Source organism: Lissotriton vulgaris, chromosome 9, assembly GCF_964263255.1.
Source record: "Lissotriton vulgaris chromosome 9, aLisVul1.2, whole genome shotgun sequence".
Taxonomy (NCBI): Eukaryota; Metazoa; Chordata; class Amphibia; order Caudata; family Salamandridae; genus Lissotriton; species Lissotriton vulgaris.
Window position 1 is genome coordinate 730,175,543 of NC_141697.1, and position 24,828 is coordinate 730,200,370.

Genomic DNA, 24,828 nt, shown 5'->3' on the forward strand with positions numbered 1-24,828 from the left:
TCCCCTCTCCTTTGCGGTCTGGGGGTTGCACGGTTGTCTCTTGGGGTCCGTGGTCTGCCCGGCCACATCATTTCTGTGATGCAGGCCTCTCGTAGGCCATCTACTTTGTCTTCCTACTCGGGGAACTGGTCTTCTTTCTCGGGGTGGTGTTCCTCTTCTGGTTTGTCTCCTACCTCTTGCCCTGTGTCTTCTGTCCTTCAGTTTTTTCTGGTTGGCTTTCAGATGCGCTTTGCTGTATCTACCTTGTGGGGCCAGTGGGCTGCTATCCGGGCCTTCCGGGACCCGGATTCTTTTCAGTTCCTCTCGGGAGCTGGTTCCTCCTTCTTTGTGTCCTTCTCCTTCTTCTCCTTCTGTGCTATTGCTTCCTTCTTTGGACCTGAGGCGTGCCTTGTCCGTTTATGTGGCTCGTTCTGGGGAGTTTCGCTCTTCGGACTCTCTTTTTGTCGCCTTTGGTTTGGCTGGTATGGTGAGGCTGCTTCCGGGCTCACCTTGGGTCACTGGATTGAGGCTGTCTTCACTCTTGCCTATCATGGTGCTTGTTTGCCTTGTCCGGCGGGTGTTCTGGCGTGTTCCACTCGGGGCGTGTCTGCCTCCTGGGCTGCTTTCTGTGGTGTGCCTCTTGATGAGATTTCTCGGACTGGGACCTGGGCCTCCGAGTCCACATTTGTGCGGCACTACAGGTTGTATTGTGCCCTGTCTGACCGGACCATTTTTGGTCGTGGGGTGTTGCGAGCTGTGGGGGTTCCCCCTCCACTCTGAGTTCTGTTTTGTGTATTTCACTTTTTCGCTTGCTGCACTCCTTTGTGTCTGGTCTGTGTTTGAGTTGCCAAATGCCTGTTTGGGCGTTGCTTTGGTATGCCTCATGAGTGATGACTGGGTCGAGGACGAGGGACGTAGAGGTAATGCTATGATTACGTACGGTAATCCCCATTACTCTTAGTCCTACTCGTCCTCGACCCAGTCATACTTCCCACCCTCCCTCCCTGTCCAGGCCTTTGTTGCTTGGTGTGTCAGGATGTGCTTCTGGTGGTTGGGTCTGATATAGCACCTGGCAGGAGGGGGGGTGGAGCCTAAAAGTGTTTCCTGTTTTGTTTCCTGTCGGTGGAATACCTCATGAGTGATGACTGGGTCGAGGACGAGTAGGACTAAAAGTAATGGGGATTTCCATACGTAATCATAGCATCACTCAGCGTAACCACAGCATCACTTAACACAACCACAGCATCACTCAGCGCAACCACAGCATCACTCAGCTCAACCACAGCATGACTCAGCATCACCACAGCATCACCACAGCATCACTCAGCATCAACACAGCATCAACACAGCATCACTCAGCATCAACACAGCATCACTGGTTCAAATATGTTCTCTCAATGTTTCAAGCTTTAGTACAAATGTCAAAAAAGATGTTAACATTTCAATGTTCTTGGATTTTCGTCACAATAAAATGCACTGAACATAATCTTCACTAATGTTATTTACAAACGTTTAAGCTATTGCCATTATAAATTACAATCACTTTTATTTAAGTATTAATTATATAAAAAAGTTAAAAGCCATTGTTATTTGTAATATCAATACATCTAAGTCACGTAAATACAAAACATGTTGCATTACAAATGCTATAGGTCTCACATTTGCGAAAGTTATAACTATTGGCATTGTAAATGAAAAGATATTAATTTAGCTATTTTAAAAAACACATAAATAAAAAAAAATTCATTTATAAGACCAATAGCTCAAACTTTCCTAATGCGAGACCTATTGCATTTCCAATGCTTGTTTTATTTTCCACCTCATTCCATAAAGGTGGATAGTCTCAATAGACTTGAGACTAGAGAAGCTGCCAATTTTTAAATCGACTGCATCAAAAACTTAAAGGCTGGATGATGAGGCATTGTGGACTATACTGGCTGCAAGAATGGCAGGGGTATTCAAAAGAGGACGTTATCTCGTTGAATTAGTCTCTGCATCAATATTTGCTATGCTTTAGCAAAGAAAGAAGCACCAGCTGACATCTGTCAAGCGGAAACATGGGCTTGTCTTCACAGCTTTGCCAAGCATTATTGAATAGATTGTGAGATGAGAAAGGGTAGTCATTTCACCCGTTCAGTGTTTCAAAAAGACCATCTAGCTTGAGGGAGGGGGGTGGGGGTGTGGAAGGCTGGGTGATACTTTTTGGAATCTATTCAACAGGCAAGGAGTCTACAAATAGATGCACCCATCGGAAGAAAAACCTACTTACCTCTGGTAACAATCTTGCGGGTGGCTCCTGTACCTGTAGAATCCTCATCGACCCTACCCTCCTACCTATTCTGAAGGATGGTCTTTGTGTCTATTACAAGGTTCCAAGTAAGATTTTCATTGCACTGTGTCTGATTGGCCATTCCCTACCTGAGCCTCAAGAGTCACAGGAAATAGACGAATAGGAAACTGACGTTGGCGCAATGGGGTGGGTATTTTGTGGCTTTCATGACGTCACCTCGATGCCATAACAGATGTCGACACGAAACCAGCAGATGTGCAAAAATTCTGGATCCAGTCTTGCACCTGTGGATATTCAATTTTCAGGTACACTGCAAATCCTCCATAAAGAGGGTTGCCGAATGTAAGAAACATTTTCTTCTAAGCATAAGTGGTAGCAGCATAGAGGGCTGTTTACCAGATCACTGCAAACAAATAAACGCCATATGTATTCTCCCTGATGTGAGGAGATGGAAAACCATGCAAGCAGATATTCTCCCATTCATTCGCTGTATAATCAGAACTCTTTTTATGTCGAACTACATCAAATGTTCTAATTAAGTTGGCACATTGCAATCCTGAAGAAAGGTAAGTAAAAGCAATGTACTAACTGCAGTCCTTTTGAAATGGCTGCATAATATATTTCTCTAATCATACAATTGCCTTATAGAGAAATGACTTCGATAGCACTGTTTATCTTTAATAGGTTTATATTTTCAATACAATTTTCACGAGAAATAATTGGATTAATATTATGAAAACAAAACTGGATTTATTCGACACATATTTTTGACATCCCCAAGTCCTCCCAGATGACCATAGCCTTATTCCCAGACTAGATAGAAAAATGGACATTCTAGTCTCTTCGAATTCATCCCCCTATCATGAGTGAGTCTGTTTTTTGATCTGATCTGAATAGTAAATGAGCATTAGGAAGATGGACTGCATCTCTGGCATTGCTTGTGCTTACATCTTACAAGGATTCTAGTGTGTGAAAAGTGACTCTGGTATTTCCATCCAGTTTTTGAGTCTCCTGATGGCTCCTATATGATTGTAGCATCAGTTTCATTGTGGCACTTTTGAAGGAAACAAAGATTTATTGAGCTCTGGCATGTCCTTTACAGCTTTAACCCTTTACGGGGTTGCAGGAATGAAACAAAACAAAATTGTGGTATAATGACAAATCGATGCATTATGGGGTGACTCCTTGCTTCAAAACAGAGGTCTTCATCATAGGAAATGTAGCACAGTATTGCAACTAGAAATTCTATCGCTCTGGGAGCCAGATCATGACAAGGAAGGGTCATACCTGACATTAACGAGCATGCACCTGGAATTCAGGGGGGCTGTTGTTTGCCCTATGTGAATGTGTTTGTACGTCAGTCTGGTGTCTGGAGGACATAAGGGGTCACAGTGTCACTTCAGTGTGCCATCTGAGCATGCATGGTGTTAATGCTCGTGTGACTGAAATATATAAGCGGTGCAGGTTTCACTGTGGTACATCCTGTTAGTATGTATGCCGTTGTTCATCAAATGACAACACCACCAGGACAGTGAAGATACTAATGCAGGGTTGTCAGGTTGATTATGTATGGTGTGGTGCCTCGGATGGCAGGAGAACCTCAGTAGCTATCACTGCTCCTGTGTGTATGTTGCATTTTGTGAGTGCATCCGATGATAAATGATGACCTTAGTGATTAGGGTACAGCAGAGGTAGTAGGAGTCTGTTGAGCAGGTGTATGTGGTGAAAGTACAGAGGTGTATGATATGCTGTGTCCACATTCCCTGCTTGAGTGGGGTCGCGCATGGACCATGTCAGGCCAGTGTATGTCACTTTCCCTATCCATTAGTTCTGCCAGTTACATTAGCCCAGGCAGTAATGACATTGATGGAGGATGAAATGAACAAGATATAAACTGACTCTTATTGGGGTATCTACTTATACCGTATAGTTGAAATGTGAACTGAAACAACAGGGAAACTACCATTACAATGCAGGCATTACAATGTAATGCTTTTACAATGCAACCTTTACATCACAGAAGCCATTACAATGCATGCTATTACAACGCAGATCCCATTGCAACCCATACCATTACAATGCATTTTTAGGTAAGTTTTTATTTTGGAATAATTATATTAAAATTGATAATATTAATTTATTGTAATATGTACTATTAATATCACTAATTTAAAAAATACTGGAGTGCAACACTCACCCTCTGTCAAAAGATGTGAGGGAAATAGGGGTTTTGGGTTGTGGAGTGTATTCATTCTTGGGTATTAATTTTAATACCTGGTTATTATTTTTTTAATTATATATTTGTAATGGCTGCCCTTCTGCTGGCTCTTTGGAGAGGGAGAATGATGGAGAGTGACTCCAGCCTATCACCCCCATAGCATAGGGGTTAGGACTATAGACAGGGCCCCTGTCTTACATATATTAGGGTATTTGCGTGTCACTTTCCTTAAAGTAGGGCTTATGAATTTAAGTTAGGGGATAGATATATAAGTATTAGTCATGATTTGCTCATTTGCTAACATGCTGGGATATTTTCCATGGAGCTATGCATATTGTGGGCTCCGTAGGCCTTAAACGAGACAGACTCCATTTTGCTTTCTGCCCGGTAGCTCGAGAAGGCTTTCTAGGTGAAGAGTAATGTTTTAGTTTCAAGCTGTTGTTCGCTTGGAGAGAACCGGTTCAGGCTGACCCTTATCGAAGGAATGTATTTTTCTCCACACCGAAGACACAACTTAAGGCCGGCCGGCTGGGAACGTGTCCTTGGTACGGGGAGGTACAAGAATTTGGTGGGCGGCAGGTTACTGGCCGTAACTTTCCATGAAGGAACGGGCTTTGATATTAGTGAAGGTGTTAGTCAGTTTGTCAGTCAGTCCGTAGGCGGCATCTAGCCGTTAGCATCTCTGCCATTAATTATCTCATGGCGGACAGTCGCCATCTTTGAAGTCCTAGAAAGATTTAAGACCGAAACTCTCTGAGAAAGACTGAAGGAGAATTAGCGCGGAGCGCACTGATACAGAGAGAGAGAGAGATGGTAGCTAATAACCAGCAAGGTTCCGGTGCCCTGGAGGGAAGCAGACGAGGTTGAGCCTAGCGGTGCAGACGTGTACTTGTGACGGCTGGGGTGTGACTGCAAGGCGAGCCAGGACACAGAGACGAGAAGGGAACCTAGATGACTGCCGAGCCCAGACTTCATATCAATCAGGTGACGTCCGACCAGCTCTAATAGAACGTGCACTCTAATCTTTACCTTTTCTTTGCAGACGTTATGTTGCATAGTAATGTGATTTATGTTTACTGTTAATAAATATCCTAATTCTTATGGAATTATCGTGTGCCTTGTATTCATGTTCAATCTTGGTAAATGTATCTCCTAGTCGAGCGTTGTTTATGTGAGCGGATGTGAAATCCCGATCAGGTAAATAGTGATCGAATAAAGAGGGAGCGAGTGGACCTTTGATGCCAAGAATAGGAGGTACACCATATAATTTGGGAACCGTATCAAAAGTCATTATTATAGTTTTATCCCGAGTAGGTAATTGAGATATTGTCCTGATAATGGTTCATAGGAATGTGGTCGTCGTTGATATGCGGCGTTAGTGAGAACGTTGGGTGGGAGACCAACGCCTATACCCACAGGATTGTGGCTTGAATAAGTGAGAACGCCAGGGAGGACACTGGCGTGTAGTTTCGCAGGATTGCGAACAGTTTGGAAAAGGGAGCATTGGGTTCTGCAGGCCCATGTGTAGACGCACCGGATTGTGTGTCAGATCTGCCCTAGGGTAGACCGGTCTGGGTCGGGGTGGCCGCGAGACCAACTGATGTGAATAAGATATTGTAGAAAATCTATGTATATTCCCCATCCTTAGGTACGACTTATATATATATATATCTGTACATCTATCCATTGTGAATACTGTCTAAGGAGGGAAGGTGAGTACGTTTTGGCTGGGTCATAGGGGCCCCTAGGGGCTGATCCCATTTCAACGGAAAATCCAGCCATAACATCTGGCGTCACGAACTGTTTACGAAGCCTGTGTGCATTGTATTGTTTTAATTTTGTTGGTTTGCGCTCGGCTTGTACGTATAAAATTTTGTTTATAGTTGTGTATATAACTTTGTTGTATCATTATGTTTGCGAAAAAATCATCGTCGGTTTTCAAGTTACCGATTCAGATTCCCGGCTGGGAATGTACCCCTTACGAGGCTTTGGCCCGTGAGTGGGCCGATTCTACTGGCTTGAGTGAGAATTGGTCTTCATGCCTGGAGCAGGCGGAGCCTGCCGATGTGGTGTCATGCTTGCAGAAAGCGCCAGTAGTGAAGGGTGATGAGCTTCCTATTTTAGGACGCAGGGGTTGGATTGTTCTTAATGCATATAGAATACTGCATGAGAGGTTTGTACAGCTACAAAAGCAGTTTAAGGACATGGAGGGACAGTGTGTTGAGTTGCAAAATGCGCATACTCTTTTACGTTGTCAAAATAAATTGCTTGCCGACAAACTTGAAACATATCAAACTATTGCTGAAAGAGCTGCGGTCCGTATTGCACGTTATAAGTATAAACATCGTCGTGGTCGTGTATCTACACGCAAAGTGCGTATGGTTGTAGCAAAAGCTGGAATGGATTGGAACCCCGATGAGTGGGACGGTAATATTTGGGATTCTCATACTTCTGACTCCTCGGCAGAGGAGGGTGATAAGCGCGAGTCTTCTCGCTCCGGACGTGATTGTAAATCTGCTTCATGTATTGATACAGGTCCTGACAACGGCCGTGCTCGTTCTTCCCGATCGGATGACGTAGCTTGCCCTGATTGCCATACTAAATCTAAGATGCGGGCTTCCTCAGAAGCTCTTCCTGAAGTTTCTGCTCACCCTGTTTTTCGACGAAAATTACAACAAGCCCCTGGTAATCCGGCTGGTATAGCTTTAGATTGTATTGAAGATTTTACTCAGCAGGAGGTTAGTGACATTTTACAACGATTTCGACAACGGCCTGGTGAGGCCTTGCTTACTTGGATGGTGCGTCTTTATGAACTTGGCGCTGCCGGTATTTTTCTTGATGCTGTTGATTGCTTACGATTTTGCTCTTTTAGTTCTGATTCTACGATTCAAGATCATTTTCGAAACTATAATGGTGCTGGTCAAATCACTTTGCTCCAGCTTGCGTCTGACGGCTGTAATCATAAATATCCAACTGAATCTGATTGGCCCACTGATGAGAAACCGTGGTACACTTTGCGCGATGCGTCCCAACGTTTAAAGGAGGAAGTAATGAAAACTGCTATCTTTCTTAGTACTGCTGATAGGTTATTGGACGGTCTTTTGACGTCTTCTGTGCGCAATCACATTATCCGTTCTGCTCCTGTTGCTTACAAGCAGGTCATGATGACATTATTGATCAACCAAACTGGCAATCCTTTGTCCGCTGTGCTTGAGTCTGTTCGTCAGCTTGGTGAGCTGGGTGAATGGTTTAAACCTGAAAGACAATCTCGACCTGAGGGTCGTACTGGTGGGGACTATAAGTTCTCTAGACGTGACATGTTTCTTGCTCTCATTGCTGATGGTGTCAAAATGGAAGACATTGACGGGGAGCCTAATAATCGCTTATGGGACATGTTTCGTAAGCGTGGTTTGGATCGGAAGGAGGGTGCCCGTCGTGTGCGAAAGAATGAGTATGATCGTAGTTCAGATGACAGTGGTGATGAGAAGCGACGTGTGAATTCTGATCGCAATGATGATCGGCGTTATGAACGTGATGGATCCCCTCATCGTAATGACGGGAGGGGGAGAGAGGATGATCGTGAGAGGGGGAGAGAGGAGCGTGTTTCTAACAGACGAAAAGATGAAAGGAGTTATTCCCCTGACATGAGAAGGAGGGAGGATCGTAACAAACTTTCTGACCGTAATTCACAATTTTTTGAACATGACACTAATCCGTTTTGTACTGGAGACGGATATGAACAAGATATTTTGATACCAAAGAAAACTGAGGGCATTTACCCTGATTTGTCTTGGTTGACGGAACGTGGGAAAAAGGACTAGGAAATAGGTCAAGCTCCGGTACGCAAGTGGGCTCACAGAGATAACAGACCCTATGTAGATATTGAGATTTTTTGGAAACATCGTAATATCCAAAGGGCCCGAGCATTAGTTGATACTGGGGCGGAGGCCACTTTAATTCATGGTAAGTCGAAAAAATTTCATGGACAATCTTTTACGATTACTGGTTTGGGTGGTAAAGAAACACCTGCAGTTCAAACTGCACTCGAAATTAAGATTGGTAGGATTCCTCGTAGAGAATACTCTGTGTTGGTTGTACCACTTTTGGAATTCATAATTGGAATTGACATTTTGAAAGGAATGACTTTGCATCTTGAGGATGGTTGTTATCAATTTGGAACTAGACAGTACATTTCGACCAGACCCGTACGGGTTGGCCGTTTACGAATGCCACCTATTAAAATACCTTTAGCCACGAAGGTGGTTTGTCAGAAGCAGTATCGTATCCCAGGTGGCCATGAAGAGATTACTGCCACTATTCAGGATTTGGTTGACGCGGGAGTCATTACTCCGGTCACATCTGCTTGGAATAATCCCGTTTGGCCTGTGCGCAAAAGTGACAATTCTTGGCGCATGACTGTTGATTATCGAGAATTGAATAAAAACACACCTAAATTGACGATCGCAGTGCCTGATATTGTCACGCTAATTCAGAGAATTCAAAAGCATCCAGGTACGTGGTATGCTTCAATTGATATTGCTAATGCTTTCTTTTCGATACCGATTGCCCCCGAATGTCAGGAACAGTTCAGTTTTACATGGAATGGACGTCAAATGACGTTCCGAAGTCTTCATCAAGGCTATGTGCATAGTCCTACGATCTGTCATCGGCTGGTGGCAGAGCATTTGTCTGAAGTGCCTACGAATTCACGAATTCAAGTCTGTCATTATATTGACGACATTTTGATTCAAGGTGAAACGCAAGACCAGGTTCAGTCCCATTTAGATCAGATCATTGACTGTTTGCGAGCGAAAGGCTGGGAAATTAATCCCGATAAATTACAAACTCCATCCCAGAATGTGAAATTTTTAGGAATTTACTGGCATGAAGGTCACAGAGAAGTGATCCCACAGGTAAAGCGTAAAATACTTGATTTTGCAGTTCCCAGAAACAGGAAAGAGGCTCAGTGCTTCATTGGTTTGTTTGGATTTTGGCGTCAACATATTCCACATCTAACTCAGATTTTAGCTCCATTGTATCGAGTCACTCGTAAAAAGAATGCGTTTGAATGGGGTGAGTCTCAACAGACGGCTTTTAGTTTGGCTAAAGAAGCTATTCAGTATGCCTTGGATTTGTGGCCCGTGAATGAAGGTGATGTGGATTTGAATGTGTCCGTGGAAGGCTTGTATGCCAATTGGAGCCTATGGCAAAAGCAGGGCAGACAAAAAGTGCCATTGGGTTTTTGGACCAAGAAGTTACCCGAGGCTGGTGAGCGTTACTCACCTTTTGAAAAACAGTTGCTTGCTTGTTATTGGGCTCTGGTAGATACCGAGCAGTTGACCCTAGGCCATGCTGTGATTTTGAGGCCTGAAATTCCTATTATGCAGTGGGTTTTGAGTTCACCAAAGTCCCATCGAATTGGACATGCTCAGGAGGCTAGTGTCATTAAATGGAAATGGTACATTCAGGACAGGGCACGTGTGGGTCCGAAAGGTGTGGCGGTTTTACATGAGCGAGTGGCGCAGGCGCCCTCCAATGAGACTGAAAGTGAGTGTTCGGTTCCCGTGGTGCAGGAGTCTCCCGTGAGGTGGGGTAAATCATTTGATTATCTATCCGTGGAGGATAGAAAACATGTGTGGTTTACGGATGGTTCTGCGAAGTTCATTGGTGACAAAAGACATTGGAAAGCTGTTTCATTCAACCCGATTACGCAGAAATTGTTGAGCACTACTGGAGATGGTAAGAGTAGCCAATATGCTGAACTCTATGCAGTTTACCAAGTTTTGAAACAGGAACTACCTGGCACATGTCATATTTTCACTGATTCCTGGTCCACTGCGAATGGACTGGCGGTATGGTTACCAACATGGCATTCTCATAATTGGGAATTGCATTCGAAGGAGTTGTGGGGAAAGGAATTGTGGCAAGAAATTTGGGAGCTGCTCCCGCAGAGCACTGTAACAATCTTTCACGTGGATGCTCACACTCCAATTGACTCCCTTGACAAATTTTTCCATAACATTGCAGATGAAAAGTCTAAAATTGCTGAGGCAGTGGTGGACATGCAGGATTCTGATTTGGCGGGATTGGCGAAGTGGGCCCATCAGAAAGCAGGACATTTTGGAGAGAAAGCCACTAGCAGGTGGGCTGCCGATAGAGGAATTCATATTCCCTTTTCTTTAATAAAAGATGTCATTCTACATTGTCCTATTTGTCAGCATTCTAGGAAAAAAGAGGTGCCTCAGATTGTTCGAGGACACTTACATCGAGGTAAATTGCCCGCCCAAATTTGGCAGATTGACTATATTGGTCCGCTCCCTATGAGCAGAAATTGTCAATATATTTGTACAGTGGTTGACACTTATAGTGGCCTTTTGGTCGCTTTCCCTTGTAAGAACGCTACTCAAGTGAATACCATTAAGACCCTGGAGCTAATTATTCTGTACTATGGTGTCCCATTCCAAATTCAATCTGATAATGCATCCCACTTTCGTGGAAGATTGGTGCAGGAATTCTGTGCGGAAAATAATATTGATTGGGTGTTTCATATTCCATATTATCCACAAGCTTCAGGTCTGATTGAGAGGATGAATGGTTTGTTGAAAGAACAGTTGCGCAAGTTGACTGATGACCGTTACAGCCAGTGGAGAGATGTCCTGCTTCAAGCTTTGTTAATTTTGAACAATCGCCCTTTGTTACATGCTGAATCTCCTTTAATGCGTTTGTTTCCTCCAAATGTTGATGTGAAACCTAATTCTTTATCGAACACTGTCATGTATTGGGAAATTACCCCCGGTGCTCTAGCTCTTGTAGAGCAACCCCAGGTTCCGCAGGCCTCGACCTGCATGCTTTAAATGATGCTAAATTTCCAGGAAAGGATCGAATAATTGTTGAAACTGGCATTGGTGTCTGTATACCTGCCGGTAGCTTTGGATTAATTTCCCCTAGATCTGGCCTGGCCCTGAAAGGTGTACAAGTGCTCGGAGGAGTAATTGACATTGATTATCAGGGAGAGATTAAGGTTCTCCTGCTTAATAGCAGTGAGACGGATCTGTTTATAAAGAAGTCTGACCGCGTTGCTCAGTTACTGATTATGCCTGTCTTCAGTGGTGAGATCAAAAAAGGCTCTGCCCCAACGTTGCTAACTGTGCGAGGACAAAAAGGCTTCGGATCATCTGATCTTCCTGGAGCTAAGATATGGGTGCAATCGCCTAAAAATCCTCCTGAACAGGCTGATATTATTGCGGCCGGTCATGACAACACCGTTTTGGTGATGAAGCCAGGGAAAGATGGCTGGGAAGCTGTCCCAGCTGATAAATGTTACTTACGAGAATGATTAAGGTCTGTGTTTGTGCTTTTGTTTCAGATCATTCTCTGGACTGCTGCTGCAGGATGTGTCGGCGCTGGACTCCTTTTGGCCTGCTACGCCGGGAGAGGAGAGGACCCACCGACGCCGGTTGATGGGATAAGCCGGACTCCGCGGTCTGCGTGGAGTTCTTCCTCTAACTTCTGGATTACACTCGCGAAGCGGGTGACGAACTCTCCGCATTTCTGTCTTACCCCAATGAAATCTGTCACTGACATTTTAGCGACCTGTTTGGTTGCTGTCCCTGCATCTACCGAGACTTTGCGACACATTTTTCATATTTCAAATGCCCGACCTAATGTTATCTTGGGCGATTTTGCGGCTCATGAATTTTGCCCCTTATGTACTGCTCTTCCAGACCTTGATGTTACTATTCATTCCCGTATTACTACTTTTAATATTACTCCTGGAGACCTATGTTTCATTATGACTTGTGACCCTAAGGCTATTACTGAATGCTTGAAACTAAAGCTCCAGGCCGCTACTTCTTTTTCACCTCATCAACGATTGCTATGTTCAAAAAGACTTCCGACTTCATGTCTTTCAGTAAAAAACAATATGACTTGTAAACGTTTATTAGTAGCCACTAGCCATTATCGTTCAATGTTACTGCCAGCTGGATGGCTATTTTCCTGCGGGAATTAATCTTGGCCCTATATTCCTGCGAATATTTCTGGTGGCCCATGTGCCATCACTAGATTGAGTTTGCTGATGTTTTCCTCACATCCTACTTCACATTCCCGTATTGTACGTGATTCAATGTCATTGCATGAAGATTGTGATTCCTCTGTTCACCTCTATTCTAGATCAGAATACCTTGGTTTAGCTTTTTCTATTATTGGAGTGCCCGCATTGGCCGTTTATAATGCTAAGACAATCGGCAAAATGGCCTGCTGGATGGTTAAGTCTATCAATCAGACATCTACTGTTTATCCTGACCTTTTACTAGATGCCCAAGGTGAACGTAGAGCTATTTTGCAGAATAGAGCTGCTATTGATTATCTTTTGTTAAAACATGGACACGAATGTTCTGATTTTGAAGGTCTGTGCTGTTTTAATTTGTCTGACCATTCTAAAGCTATCCAATCCCATATTGACAAACTCCACGACTTGACTGCAGAAATTAGACAACATATCGATCAGGGTTTCTTTGACTGGCTTTTTAATTGGCTGCCTGTCTTGCATTCTTTACGACAGATTTTAGGGGGAGTTATTATTGTTATTTGTGTCTTGATAGCTATTTGTTGCTTTATTCAGTGCATCCCTTCCCTGCTCCAATTTTTTAGACTTAGTAAGGGTCGTAGATCAGTTAATTTTGTTTCATATTATTCTTCTACTGATGTTAGCTCCATTTAGTTTGTGGTTAATAGACTGGAGTCAAGGGGTGTAATGTAATGGCTGCCCTTCTGCTGGCTCTTTGGATGGAGAGTGACTCCAGCCTATCACCCCCATAGCATAGGGGTTAGGACTATAGACAGGGCCCCTGTCTTACATATATTAGGGCATTTGCGTGTCACTTTCCTTAAAGTAGGGCTTATGAATTTAAGTTAGGGGATAGATATATAAGTATTAGTCATGATTTGCTCATTTGCTAACATGCTGGGATATTTTCCATGGAGCTATGCATATTGTGGGCTCCGTAGGCCTTAAACGAGACAGACTCCATTTTGCTTTCTGCCCGGTAGCTCGAGAAGGCTTTCTAGGTGAAGAGTAATGTTTTAGTTTCAAGCTGTTGTTCGCTTGGAGAGAACCGGTTCAGGCTGACCCTTATCGAAGGAATGTATTTTTCTCCACACCGAAGACACAACTTCAGGCCGGCCGGCTGGGAACGTGTCCTTGGTACGGGGAGGTACAAGAATTTGGTGGGCGGCAGGTTACTGGCCGTAACTTTCCATGAAGGAACGGGCTTTGATATTAGTGAAGGTGTTAGTCAGTTTGTCAGTCAGTCCGTAGGCGGCATCTAGCCGTTAGCATCTCTGCCATTAATTATCTCATGGCGGACAGTCGCCATCTTTAAAGTCCTAGAAAGATTTAAGACCGAAACTCTCTGAGAAAGACTGAAGGAGAATTAGCGCGGAGCGCACTGATACAGAGAGAGAGAGAGACGGTAGCTAATAACCAGCAAGGTTCCGGTGCCCTGGAGGGAAGCAGACGAGGTTGAGCCTAGCGGTGCAGACGTGTACTTGTGACGGCTGGGGTGTGACTGCAAGGCGAGCCAGGACACAGAGACGAGAAGGGAACCTAGATGACTGCCGAGCCCAGACTTCATATCAATCAGGTGACGTCCGACCAGCTCTAATAGAACGTGCACTCTAATCTTTACCTTTTCTTTGCAGACGTTATGTTGCATAGTAATGTGATTTATGTTTACTGTTAATAAATATCCTAATTCTTATGGAATTATCGTGTGCCTTGTATTCATGTTCAATCTTGGTAAATGTATCTCCTAGTCGAGCGTTGTTTATGTGAGCGGATGTGAAATCCCGATCAGGTAAATAGTGATCGAATAAAGAGGGAGCGAGTGGACCTTTGATGCCAAGAATAGGAGGTACACCATATAATTTGGGAACCGTATCAAAAGTCATTATTATATTTTTATCCCGAGTAGGTAATTGAGATATTGTCCTGATAATGGTTCATAGGAATGTGGTCGTCGTTGATATGCGGCGTTAGTGAGAACGTTGGGTGGGAGACCAACGCCTATACCCACAGGATTGTGGCTTGAATAAGTGAGAACGCCAGGGAGGACACTGGCGTGTAGTTTCGCAGGATTGCGAACAGTTTGGAAAAGGGAGCATTGGGTTCTGCAGGCCCATGTGTAGACGCACCGGATTGTGTGTCAGATCTGCCCTAGGGTAGACCGGTCTGGGTCGGGGTGGCCGCGAGACCAACTGATGTGAATAAGATATTGTAGAAAATCTATGTATATTCCCCATCCTTAGGTACGACCTATATATATATATATCTGTACATCTATCCATTGTGAATACTGTCTAAGGAGGGAAGGTGAGCACGTTTTGGCTGGGTCATAGGGGCCCCTGGGGGCTGATCCCATTTCAACGGAAAATCCAGCCATAACAATATTAATGTCATTTATTTTAAAAGAAAGTAAAAAAATACTATTGGGGATTTAACACCCATCCTCTGGCATGGGATGTGAGGGAAATAGGGGTTTTGGATGGGTGAGTGTATTAATACACGGGTATTAACTGTAATACCTGGGTATTATTTAAAACAATTAATAATTTCTTGTCAAATTTAAAAAAGTTGTTTAGCATGGAGAGATTAGCATTAAAATAAACTGTTATTAAAGAACACACATTAGAAGTGAACAAACATTTTTAGGAACAGCCAAAACATATATAAACAACTTTATTTAAAACAGATATTTAATAGTGCTTTAAAAATCTGAAAAAATCTCAAAAAATATTTCATAGTAGAAATTATTTTTGAAAAATACATTCTTTCCAAAAGAAATATAATAATAATAAAAAAAAAAAATTTAAGTGCTTTCCTGTGCTTTTCAATTGAAATCAATGGGAGGAATTGTGTTTTTTTTCCTTATTGCTGTCAGGGTTCACGTATGTGGTTGCACGTCTATTTCTACATCAGTGGGGTTATTTATTTGTTTAACATTTTTACGACGTGTTTTGGAACACTGTATACCGCATTCCCACACTCAAAACACGAGGGAGTAAGGACAAAATGGATGCCCTGGACCGGCTATTGGATTCTGTCGAGAGTTTGACATTTTTTACTGGATGTTTGATTTATGCAGGATTATTTGACTATGTGTGCCTTTTGATAGTTGAATTTTGTGACATCGCTTCGAAGGATATGGATGAATTAATATTGCCTGGACAGTAGATTGAATAAATAGATTTGTTGCTGTTTTGTTTCCCATAAAATCGCATCTTTTTTAGGATTTTTTTGGGGAGGGTTGTGTATTTTTTAGACTACACAGTAATTTTTCCAACTGATGTTTTCTTGGAAAATAAGGTTATGCCCATCTGTTTTTTTTTTATAGTTTACTTTGGGAGTTGGCTACCTTCAGGGAATTTCGATTTGATACTTTGGCTTATTGGAGTTCTCAAGACTCTCAGTGAAGAGTTAAAGAAAGAAGACAACTTTAGGTAAGAACCCCAGCTCCAATACCAATGACATTCTGCCGCCGCATGCCCTGTGCGACTCCCTCCCCACCTTCTTCCACCGCAAGATAGCAGACATCCACGACAGCTTCAACACACAGACAGGCCCAACAGACTGCAACACAACAGACCCTCCGCACACCATCGACCACGTCCCCTTGCTAGCATGGACCAGGGTGAGCGTCAATGACACCATCAAGACCATGAGCACATTCCCTCCGGCTAACCGTAAGACCCATTCCCGCACCACGTCTTCAACAAAGCAAGCAGCTCCATCGCAGCCCACCTACGCAACGTCATCAATCTCTCCCTTGAGACCGTGACCTTCCCAGAGAGCTGGAAACACGCAGAGATCAACGCCCTACTCAAAAAACCCAAGGCAGGCCCAAGAGTCCTCAAGAACTTCCGATCCATCTCTCTGCTCCCCTTCCCGGCCAAGGTCATCGAGAAAATCGTTAAAAGACAGCTAACCCGATACCTCGAAGAGAACAGAATCCTGGACCCTTCCCAGTCAGGATTCCGCAGCAACTACAGCACCAAGACCGCCCTCATCAGGACCCTGCTAGACAATGAGGAGACTGCAGCACTCATCCTCCTTGACCTTTCCGCCGCCTTCGACACCGTCTGCCACCGCACACTAGGCGCACACCTCAATGCCGCAGGGATCCGAGACAAGGCACTGGAATGGACCACCTCTTTCCTCTCCGGCAGAACCCAGAGCGTCCGCCTCCTCCTGTTCTGTTCCGAAGCCTCAGAGATCATCTGCGGCGTACCCCAAGGATCCTCCCACAGCCCGACACGGTTCAACATTTACATGGCCCCGCTCGCACACGTCGCCCAACAGCACAACCTCAACATAATCTCCTTGCCGACGACACTCAACTGATCCTCTCCCTCACCAAGTACCCCATCATCGCCAAAGCCAACCTCCATGAAGGAATGAAGGCCGTCGCCGACTGGATGAAGATCAGCCGTCTGAAGCTGAACTCGGACAAGACAGAGGTCCTCATCCTCGGCTCCAACCCGTCACCTGGGACGACTCCTGGTGGCCAACGGCACTGGGGGCCGCCCCGACCCCCAACGACCACGCACGCCACCTGGGAATCATCCTCGACTCAACGCTCTCAAGTCAACTCCGTATCCTCTTCCTGCTTCAACACCCTCCGCATGCTCTTCAAGATCTACAGATGGATCTCGACAGATACAAGAAAGACAGACACCCAGGCCCTCGTCAGAAGCAGACTCGACTACGGAAACCCACTCTATGCAGGAGCCCCGACCCAGCTAATCAATCGAATACAACGTATCCAAAACGCCTTGGCACGACTGATCCTCGATGTATCACGACACGATCACATCACCTCCAACCTGAGAAACCTGCACTGGCTCCCCATCAACAAGAGGATATCCTTCAAGCTCCTCATCCACGAACACAAGGCATTCCACAAGACCGGCCCAGCCTACCTCAACGGACGGCTCTCCTTCTACACCCCCAACCGCCAGCTCCGCTCCGCCGACCTCTCACTCACCACCGTCCCGCGCATCCGAAGAACAACCACCGGTGAGAGATCCTTCTCCCACCTCGCCGCCAAGACATGGAACACCCTCCCACTGAGCCTACGACAGACCTGCTGACCTTCAGGAGGATACTAAAGATCTGGCTGTTCGATCAGTAGTGGCCCCCACCTCCCCCCTAGCGCCTTGAGAACCTCGTGGGTATGTAGTGCGCTTAACAAATGACTGATTGATTGAATTAAAAAACAAATTTCAAAATTGCCAATCTAATTTTTCAACAAAAATAAAGCAAAACAGGCAAGTAAGATATAATAGGTCTTTGTGTTTGCTAGAAATGTAGTATGCATGCAATATTGTGTAGGTAGTCTGAAGCCACCATCAACAAAAACTGTAGAATTTGACCCAATTGTCACTCTGACATTTCTTTTGTTCTTTTTGAAACACGTGGGCTCAGACTAACTTTCAATGATTGCGTTATTGTCATTTCCTGGCAATTTTGCTCCTTCCTTAAAAATTTTGAGAGGTCATTAAAGTTTGGGTGAGGTTTTCCGACTGATTGGGTGAAGGAGTTTTGCAATTCCTCTGTCCTCATTAGTCTTTGCACCTCCCTCTAAGCAGGTCGTGTAGTAGTTCCAACATTCAACAGGACACCTTGGCTTCCTCTTGCGACCTGACCTGCTTGGGATGGCAAATCCATGTGTCCTCGAAGCAATTTATTAAGGGTGCTAATTTGTCGTCATTAGATGTAAAATACTCAGATTCAGTAATTGTTGTGTAGAATTATCCACATTCTCAGGAGGTACAAAGGATAAAGCAGTTCGTTTTTTCTCCAATAGGCTTATGAAAAGCAGTCGCGGCCGCTGGAGGTAAGAGCGGTGAGGCCGGCTGGCGGGGATTTCGAGAGATGACCACAAGGGACAAATAAATAAATAATCAATTTTCCCTCGTGGTCGTCTCTTGAAATCCCCCACAGCCGGCCCCACCACTTTTACCTTCAGCAACCACGGCTGATGAAAAGTGAAGAAAACATCCTGAATTTGGGTATTGAGATATCATTTAGTAATGGTGTTAATCATGGGTAATTCAAAATCAATGATCCCTTGTCAGGGATTTTATTGAGTTTTTTAGATTTTAACACTGTCAAAAATGTAGTGTATGTTGAGGTTTGCTTATCAGGGAGTAAACTGTACACTAAAGGAACTGTAGTGGTATTGATATTGGCGTGAACAGTGTATATTTGGGGTAATGGATGGGGTGTGGATTTAAAGGTCCCATCCATCATCCAAATATCACTATTCTCCGAAGTTACAAGGTTATGGGGTGTGCTAAAGATTAGTGTCCTTTTCTGAGGGTTTTTGTTGTCATGCAAAAGAAATGTTTTTTAGTTATGGTTACAGTAAGTTCTGGGGGAATATAATTGTCTGAGGTGTTACACGTTATGGGTTACTTGTCTGTTCTTTTCTTTGAATAATTACGCAGAAGTTAGAATTTGTGGTTATAGAACTTGCTATATGCATAGGAATGTTTTGGGCTACCTCCCTCCAAACTGAGCCACAGGCTTCATTGGAGGTGGATGCCAAGCTTTGATTTGGTGGGTGTTCTCTCAAACCTCAATCTCCATTGTCGAGGCAGAGTGGTTATGCTCTTTTAATTTTTCAACAGCGTCACCAAGAGTAAGCACTCTGCCTGTGCAATGGGATACATAATACTGCACACAACTCCAATGACTCGTGGGCTCATTTAATTTCTCTTTACAATAAAGGTAGCCACCGTACTTTAGCAGTTGATTGCCTCTGTAAGATTTGATGCAGGTTGCCTCCCTTTCTGTTGCCATATTGTATTTGTCTGTAAAACAAGGGAGAAAAGTAATTTTGTGTCAGAGTTTTTACAAATAAAAATGTTTTTTATTTATAACCTGTAAAGAAAATGTGGTTATTATTTCTGGCTGCAGAAAAACATAAGAGTGTCAGAGGGTCTATACGGTCTATGTGTGGTTCATTAAACTAATAGAACGGTGTCAACTCATCTAACAGTGATAGAGAGCATTGGTGGATACCAGTGATCACTCACAGGATATCCATCAGTCACCACTCGGAACCGCCCTTCATCATTTGGCATTCCTGTTGGCCACAAAAATTGGTACACCACTAGCTCAGTTGGTATAACCTCCCAAGAGCCAAGTGATGGCCAATAGTGGTAGAGTGTCACAAACTACCCATCAATTGAATTAGTGGGTGACTGATTTGCAGTGCTGTGAAAAAAGGGTGTGTGAAAAAGTGAGTGAAATATATAAAATTGGGTGAGGGAGCAGAAATAAGACAACTTTATTCTGTTCTATGCTCGCTCCACCAATGTTAAAAAAGCAGCATAGGTAGATTTAACAAATATCTACTCTGATGTAAAGATGGTCAACATGTTTCAGCAATATACTAGGGACTGTAGAGTCCATTGCTTTCATCAGGACCGGATTATATTGAAATGCTACTGCAAAATATGAAGTGATGGACAAAAACAGTGACAGAATATTGGCATTGCTGCAACATGAAAAAAGATCACCTGATGCTATGGGTGTATTCTTTTGATCGCAGAAGATATATTCGTCACTACAAGACAAGAAAAAAGACACAAACTAATACATGTAAAATGACTACATACATATAGACTAAGCATCATGTTTGTATTGCACATTGAGCTATAAATCAGTATTCTTGATTTGATCACACATTGGTCTGACATTTTCTCCACATGTAGACATATAAATATGATGTTCTCATGTTGCAAAATTACTCCATCTTACCATTATAGTTGGAGCAAATGGCTCCACCCCGCCTGGCAACGGCTCAGGACACAAGGGAAGCACCGCTCTAGTGAAAGGAAGCAAAAAACAAAAAGTAATTGCCTCTCTGTCAAACGAAAATAAAGCACATAGAAAGGTACCTACAGAGAAATGACTCGTATGGAATTGATATGGGTCCATTGGTGTTTTGAGGTAACCCAGGCGGGAAAAAAATTAGCCTTTTCTGATACATCATGGATGTATCTTCTCTCGAGAAATATATCATGGAACTATTTCTAATAACCCCATTCGGCAGGAGTTGGATGGCAGCATAGTCTTATTTTCAAGTTTATCGTAGGATGTGTATCGTTTTGAAACTGACTGTCTAAAACTGCCTGCTGAGTAACAAATGAGCCGAGGTATCACCATTGCCCCATATTGGTGTTACTCGTGGCATTTAAGACAAAGGGAGTTCATCTCGACGTTCTAGATGTCAAAGTAGTAGTTAGCCCATAGAGACATTTGCTAGCGTTTATAACCTTGTTTTGAAAGAGAAAAGCTCGCGCTCGGCTTACCTATCCGTCGGTACTCCTACACCACCATCTGAGCCGGTTGGGGAGGTGCCGGGGCAGAGTCGAGAATGCAGTTTTAAACTGTAACTTGATAGGTCGGCCACGGTCACGTGACCGGGTCCTCCAATCAGGGCTGTTGTCACTAGATGTTTTCATTAAGAGCAATGCTTTGTTCTGATAGGTGCTACAACGATCACGTGATCGGACTAGCTGATCGTGTATTGGTCATTCGTCGTGTTTTGTGGCTGCTAGGAAACTCAAGTAAACATAACACCCACGCTATACCTATAGCCATGCTATCACCACACATTCCGGCTTGGGTCAAAACGCAGTTTTAATGGATTGCACAGTGCTCACTTGATAGAGTTGATGGATCGTGTATTGATCAATCGTCATTATTTATGAAACTTACACGTACAACGCGCCAAATGCTTCATAGATTGTTTATTATGAGGTGCGGCTCGATAGTATTTGACATGATCCTGTCCCGAAGGGAATTATCTCTCATGTGTATTTTAATGGTCTCTCGATGTGTAGGGCAATCTCATGTATGTCAGATGAGATTAGGAATTTGAAGAATCGTATGAGAGCACACCAAAGAAGTGTTTTTCTCTGATTATTGTCAAGAATGCATACCTAGACTATGAGGGTTATTTTAAACAAAATAGTGTTATTGGCGAAAGGTGTTCTGATGGTGTATTAGGTGTATATTTGAACAGGACTTAAAGGTGAAAAGGGCAGATATTCCAGTCCGATTCTTAGATCTAAGCATATAGAAAATAATAATGCTCTATTTGTCCATCAATGCAGATAAGGGTGACTGCTGTGTGGCTCGCATATTCTGACAAGAGTGGTTAAAGAGCGGACCATGGTATATCGTCGTTTAGCCCACTCTTGTTGGTCCTCAATTTGAACACCCATTTCTGTTCTTTGCGGAGAAGGAAATTTGTGTGGTCTGTTACATGGGTAGGAATATATGGTTGTTCGAGCACAGTCCAGAAGAAAGCGGTGGGGGCTTGTTGTTTCTCAAGGAAGTGTGTGATGAGTTTGGTTGCTTGTCTCTTGCAACGGATCGTACTCTTGTGCTCGGAGATTCGTAATTTTATTTTTCGAGTTGTCATTCCTACATACTGTAGACCACATGGGCAGGTGATCAGATAAACCAATTTCTCGCTATTACAGTTGGTAAATCTAACTTGCCTCCAGGGTCTATTTGTGCCAATATCAATCTCAGTTGACCTGGTGGTTTGTGGGCAAGCTTGGTACGACCCACATGGATGATGTCCCACCACTGGTGGAAGATCCCAGATAGTACCAAGAACCCTTGGTACTTTCATATGGGGTCTGGTGTGGACAATACGATCCTTTAAGTTTGAACCGCTTTTGAAAGAAAAAAGAGGTGACTCGATATTTTCTTGTCCAGAGTTTAGTATGGACTAGTGTTTTTTTACTATCTTCTGTATTTTGTTGGATAGAGTCCCGAACGTGCTAACACAAGTCAGTCTGTTTGGTGGAGCAAAGAAAGCTATAACAAACATGCAAAGGCTTTACAACACCAACTCCACTGTAGGAAATACCCTCCGAGACTGGTGAAACAATCAATGAAGCGGGCAAGTAACAACAACAGACAAGCCCTGTTGGAACCTTCAGTGCCTAAAGCTGCATCAAACAGACTGACTTGTGTTAGCACGTTCGGGACTCTATCCAACAAAATACAGAAGACAGTAAAAAAACACTGGTCCATACTAAACTCCGGACAAGAAACTATAGAGTCACCTCTTTTGTCTTTCAAACGCGGTTCAAACTTAAAGGATCGTATTGTCCACACCAGACCCCAGATGAAAGTACCAAGGGCTCTTGGTACTATCTGGGATCTTCCACCAGTGGTGGGACATCATCCATGTGGGTCGTGCCAAGCTTGCCCACAAACCACCAGGTCAACTGAGATTGATATTGGTACAAATAGACCCTGGAGGCAAGTTAGATTTACCAACTGTAATAGCGAGAAATTGGTTTATCTGATCACCTGCCCATGTGGTCTACAGTATGTAGGAATGACAACTCGAAAAAATAAAATGATGAATCTCCGAGCACAAGAGTACGATCCATTGCAAGAGACAGGCAACCAAACTCACCACACACTTCCTTGAGAAACAACATGCCCCCACCGCTTTCTCCTGGACTGTGCTCGAACAACCATATATTCCTACCCATGGAACAGACCACACAAATTTCCTTCTCCGCAAAGAACAGAAATGGGTGTTCAAATTGAGGACCAACAAGAGTGGGCTAAACGACGATATACCATGGTCCGCTCTTTAACCACTCTTTTCAGAATATGCGAGCCACACAGTAGTCACCCTTATCTGCATTGATGGACAAATAGAGCATTATTATTTTCTATATGCTTAGATCTAAGAATCGGACTGGAATATCTGCCCTTTTCACCTTTAAGTCCTGTTCAAATATACACCTAATACACCATCAGAACACCCTTCGCCAATAACACTATTTTGTTTAAAATAACCCTCATAGTCTAGGTATGCATTCTTGACAATAATCAGAGAAAAACCCTTCTTTGGTGTGCTCTCATACGATTCTTCAAATTCCTAATCTCATCTGACATACATGAGATTGCCCTACACATCGAGAGACCATTAAAATACACATGAGAGATAATACCCTTCGGGACAGGATCATGTCAAATACTATCGAGCCACACCTTATAATAAACAATCTATGAAGCATTTGGCGCATTGTACGTGTAAGTTTCATAAATAATGACGATTGATCAATACACGATCCATCAACTCTATCAAGTGAGCGCCGTGCAATCCATTAAAACTGTGTTTTGACCCGAGCCGGAATGTGTGGTGATGGCATGACTATAGGTATAGCGTGGGTGTTATGTTTACTTGAGTTTCCTAGCAGCCACAAAACACGACGAATGACCAATACACGATCAGCTAGTCCGATCACGTGATCGTTGTAGCACCTATCAGAACAAAGCATTGGTCTCAATGAAAACATCTAGTGACAAGAGCCCTGATTGGACAACCCGGTCACGTGACCGTGGCCGACCAATCAAGTTACAGCTTAAAACTGCATTCTCGGCTCCGCCCGGCACCTCCCCAACCGGCTCAGATGGTGGTGTAGGAGTACCGACGGATAGGTAAGCAGAGCGCGAGCTTTTCTCTTTCAAAACAAAGTTATAAACGCTAGCAAATGTCTCTCATACGCTAGCAAATGTCTCTATGGGCTAACTAGTACTTTGACATCTAGAATGTCGAGATTAACTCCCTTTGTCTTAAATGCCACGAGTAACACCAGTAGTAAGAAGGGATACCTTCCATCAAAAAATCCTGGTCGCAAAAGTGACAGCTCTGGTCGCAAACTGCTGGTCGCAATTTTGACAGCTTTTGACATGTCTGGTTTTAAACTTCTGGCCTTATTTTTGACAGTTTAAAGCCAGGACTGTTTAAGACCAGGGTTTGATCAGCCCTGACCTTAAGCAGTCTGGTCTTAAACTTCTAGTCTTAAATTTGACAGCTTTGCTCTGCTGCAAAACATGAGGTAATTGTGTATATGTTAAAAGTGCATAGAAAAAAACTACATGGTTGTAGGCTGGAAATGTCTGTGCATTTTTTAGAACTGGGGTTTGCAGCCAGCTGATGTTTGAACAGCTGGTGGGGGCAGTCCTGCGTTCCCAGCCCAGGGCCTGGGAAGAAGAATGCCCCATCAGCTGTTTGAACAGCTGATGGGGCAGTCCTGAGTTCCCCAGCCCAGGGCCTGGGAAGAAGAATGTGTCATGTAGGTGTCAAAGTGGCAAAGGGGCCTCAGAAACCTACCAATGGTAATTCTCTCTAAAAAAATAAGTTACTACAAACCCCTTATAAAATAATAAACCCCAGCCAGCCCTGAGATTTGAGATAAGAAAAAAGAGAGTAGAGCAAAGCTTCCCATT